This window comes from Pongo abelii, chromosome 21 (genome assembly GCF_028885655.2).
Source record: "Pongo abelii isolate AG06213 chromosome 21, NHGRI_mPonAbe1-v2.0_pri, whole genome shotgun sequence".
NCBI classification, from domain to species: Eukaryota; Metazoa; Chordata; class Mammalia; order Primates; family Hominidae; genus Pongo; species Pongo abelii.
Genome location: NC_072006.2, coordinates 12,954,976 through 12,959,633, shown reverse-complemented (window position 1 = coordinate 12,959,633; position 4,658 = coordinate 12,954,976). Strand labels below are relative to the sequence as shown.

General features: G+C 41.1%; 1 non-coding gene across 1 annotated transcript; it reads left to right on the top strand.

Moving 5' to 3' along the window:
• Positions 1–3,427: 3,427 nt before the first annotated feature.
• Positions 3,428–3,618, top strand: LOC112130430 (U2 spliceosomal RNA). Its single transcript, XR_002912697.2, has one exon. It is a non-coding gene; the product is annotated as a U2 spliceosomal RNA (small nuclear RNA).
• Positions 3,619–4,658: the final 1,040 nt, after the last annotated feature.

Sequence of the window (4,658 nt, the reverse complement as noted above, 5' to 3'; positions counted from 1 at the left end):
TCCTCACAACCATCCTTGAAGTGAGGCGTGTTATCCCTTTTTACTGATGAGAACACTGAGACCTAGGTGAAGGAAATAAATAAAACAAGGACTCTTACGAGAGAGAAGAAAAACCAATGTGTTTTTTCCTCCACGCTGATGCACACGTCACTCAACACAACATTTCTGACACCTGGGGTTGGGGGTGGGTTTCCACACACACGAACCAGTTCTCTGTGGACTCCAGCTGGGCGTCCTATAATTCAATTCTGACACTATTCACCTGGAGAATCAGATCCCACAGGTGGAGGGCTTGGTCCCACAAGATTGCCCCCACTTCAGGTGCCAGTTGCACATAGTAAGTTTTCACCTCTACCTCCACTGGCCAGCTCAGAGTTGGATTTGGGGCTCCCACGACGTCCTCCTTGGGTTTGATTAATTTGCTAGAGCAGCTCACAGAACTCAGGGAAACACTTTACTTGCATTCACCCATTTTTTATAAGGCTCTGGCAAGGATACAGTTGAGTGGCCAGATGAAGAGATGTGTGGGGTGAGGTGTGTGGGAAGGCGCACGAAGCTTCCCTGCCCTCCGCACACCACCCTCCAGAACCCCCAAGTGTTCAGCTCTCTGGAAGCTCCCCAAACCCAGTCCTTTGGGTTTAGGGAAGCATCATTACCTAGCCATGACTGATTAAATCATTGGCCATGGGTGATCAACTCAGCCTTCAGCCTCTCCTGGCTCCCTGGAGGTCGGGGTGGGGCTGAAAGTTTCAACCTTCTAATCACAAGGTTGGTTCCCCTGGCAACCAGCCCCCATTATGAGGCCATCCAGGAGCAAACCACGCGTTGGGTCATGAGAACAAAAGATGCTCCTGTCACCCAGGAAATTCCAAGGAATTTAGAACTCTGTGTCAGACGCTATCACTGAGGAAATTACAAAGGCCTTAAGGAGCTCTGTGTTAGGAACCAGGGGTCAAACACCAAATATTACAACAATAGATTCTCATCATGTAGAACAATGGATTCTACATACATTTGTGTGTATTATACATATCTTTCTCTCTCACTCTCAATATATCACTACATCATATTCTTCTCTAACAAAAATTGGCGTATTTTCCAGAGAAAGTCAAGGTTCCTCCTATATTGGGTCCCCTTCTTCCACCTATCCCCAGGGAACAGATCTTAATAAATAATAGCATAGGAAATCCACACCAGCCTCAACATCCTTTACATACATTTGTTAAGGAAGGGGCCAAAGGTGGTAAGCTAGCAGTTGGAACTGAGCTTCATTTAAATGCCATTCTCTGTGTAAACGTCACCCTTGTAGCTGCATCTTTTTGCTTCCCCAACTAAAATTCTAAGATGAGAGTGAAATCTTTAATTGGAAGCTTGAAACCTAATTATTTGGATATTTAACTTGATTTCATTTTAATTTATCCCTAGTTTTATTAAGGTATAATAGACAAATAAAAATTGTGTATATTTATGGTGTACAATGTGATGTTTAGATATATGTATATATACACTGTGAAATGATTAAATCAAACTAATTAACATATTTGTCACCTCACATATTTACCATTTTTTGCTGTCAGAACATTTAGATCTACTGTCTTGGCAATTTCCAAGTATACACTATTATTAGTTATAGTCACCATGCTATACAATAAATCCTTTATACACTTCGATCAATATCTCCCCATCCCTGTCCCCAGCTCCTGACAACCACCATTCCATTCTCTGCTTCTTTAAGTTCAACTGCTAAAAATTCCACATGTAAGTGAGATCATGCAGTATTTGGCTTTCTGTGCCTGGCTTATTTTACTTAGCATAATTTCCTTTATTTGGGTATTTTATATCTTGCATTGTTATCTATCTTTTATCTTTTATCATGCCCTGAGGAAGATATTCTGCCCTAATAGTCATTACGTAGAAAAAGAAACTAAGGGATAAAGAATATAATTACTTTAATGTTTTTAATTAAGCCTTTTAATAGGCACTCAGAAATACTAACATAGCACAATGAGATCACTTACTCTAATTATGCGGAAGGATAAGGGCCAAACTTGTGTGAGGATTTAGGCTTTTTGGTACCTACATACTAATCATTTCTCTTCTCTATTCTACTTTTATATAGTAGAAATGAGAAGTATATAAATATCTGTTAAATGAGTAATCTTATCTGAAATTAAATCCCTGTGTTTGCAATTTATTACATGAAGAAAAGGAAGATACAGGTACATAGGGAAAAACACTGGGAAATAACTCTGTAACCTGAAAGAGTATGGGAAGAGATTACAAGAAATGTTACAAGATACCTGCACTACCAATGAACCAGTATAGTATCCTCTGAAAGTAAACTGACATTAGTTGTAAATGCAAACTCAAGGGTAGTCACTGTAATTTTTTTTTTTTTAACAAAATCAGTATAATTGGTATGGGAAGAGAAAAAATAAAATAAAAATAAAATATAAGGGTGGGTGCAGTGGCTCACACCAGTAATCCCAGCACTTTGAGAGGCTGAGGTGGGCGATTACTTGAGGTCAGGAGTTTCAGGCCAGCCTGGCCAACATGGTGAAATCCCGTCTCTACTAAAAATTCAAAAATTAGCCAGGCCGGGCACGGTGGCTCACGCCTGTAATCCCAGCTCTTTGAGAGGCCAAGGCGGGTGGATCACCTGAGGTCAGGAGTTCGAGACCAGCCTGGCCAACATGGTGAAACTCCCTCTCTACTAAAAATACAAAAATTAGCCGGGCATGGTGGCGGGCGCCTGTAATCCCAAATACTCGGGAGGCTGAGGCAGGAGAATGATTTTGCTGCCTCAGCAATCATTACATGTGATGGGTCACATGATGGATCACATTACATGTGATAGGTCACAATGTAAGTGTAAGAAAATGACTGCTTATTGACAGCACAGACATTCACAGTCAGGAATGATGGTGATGCCAGGGAACCACAGATTATTCCACATGGGTGGCTGAGAGAGTGGCATCTTTGCTTCTGATGGTTCAATGCACACAAACTCTATTTTATGCAAAAGTTATTAAAATATTGTATAAAATTACCTTCAGGCTATATGTATAAGGTGTGTCTGAAACATAAGCGAATTTTATGTTTAGGCTTGGGTTTGATCTCCAAGATATCTCATCATGTATATGCAATATTCCAAAACTCAAAAAAATCTGAATCCAAAGCACTTCTGGTCCCAAGCATTTCTGATAAAAGGATATTCAACCTGCATCAGTTTTCCTGTTTGTTTCCTTTGACTTCTCTCCCACGCTGCTGGTTTCATCATATGTCTGGTGAGTCCTCCCTGTCTGTTATGGAAAGGATTCTGTGATTGGTGTGGATTTCCTATGCTTCTGTGTAGGAAGGCCTGTTTCCTGGGGATAGGTGGAAGAAGGGGGTTTGTCCAGGGCTTACAGATAAGATTTCACTCTAGATCACTTCTTGGCCTTTTGGTTAAGATCAAGTGTAGAATCTGTTCTTAACAGTTTAATATGCTGATATGTCCTTTATCTGAGGACAACATAGTAAATGGATATTTTGAGCAGGGAGATGGAATAGGAGCTTGCTCCATCCACCCCACACATGGACCTGGTATTGCAGTACCTCCAGGAATGTTCAACCCTCGGGGGATATTTAAAAAAAAAGATTTCAATCTAGAGGCTACAGGCTGCAGATGCTGCGGGTACTCAAATGAGAGAGCTCTGCTGCAGGGAACGATATGTGAGAAGCCTTGGCTTTCTCCAGCTGCTCACTCAACTTTTTGTTAGAGAAGAATTCTCTGGTTTATCTGCACTTTTTTCCTCTACCTGGGAATAAATGAGGCTGTGCACTGTTTCTTCACAAGGGCATAGAACTAGGACTGAGCTGTCAGGGGGGTTCCATATGTAGAATTTTAATTCGGTTTCCCCAGTTTTCAGCATAATTTTTCACTCTTGCTTTCCACTTTACGTGCCAGGGTCAGACACAGACTTTTTTTTTTTTTTTTTTTTTTTTTTTGAGATGGGGTCTCACTCTGTCGAGCAGGCTGGAGTGCAGTGACACAATCTTGGGTCACCGCAACCTCTGTCTCCCACGTTCAAGCGATTCTCCTGCCTCAGCCTCCTGGGTGGCTGGGATTACAGGCATGCGACACCATGCCCAACTAATTTTTGTATTTTTAGTAGAGACAGGGTTTTGCCATGTTGGCCAGGCTGGTGTCTTAACTCTGGGCCTCAAGTGATCCGCCTCCCTCGGCCTCCCAAAGTCCTGGGATTATAGGTGTGAGCCACCATGCCTGACCTAAATTACATATTTGATAAGGAATTAATATCCAAAATACATGGAGAACTCCTAAAACTCAACATCATAATATACAACCCAATTCAAAACTAAGCAAACGACATTTCTTGGAAGAAGATATACAAATGGCAAATAAGCATTTGAAAAGATACTCAACATCATTAATCATTAGGGAAAAGCAAATCAAAACCACAATGAGACTCTAGTCTGGCCATATTTTAAAAAATTAAAAGGAAAATAATAAATATTGGTGAGGAAGTGGAGAAATTGGAACTCTTGGATAGTGCTGGTGGGAATATAAAATGATGAAGCTGGTGTGGGAAACAGTTTGGCAATTTGGCAGGGAGGAAAACTTGGGATTACCACATTATCTGACAATTTCACTC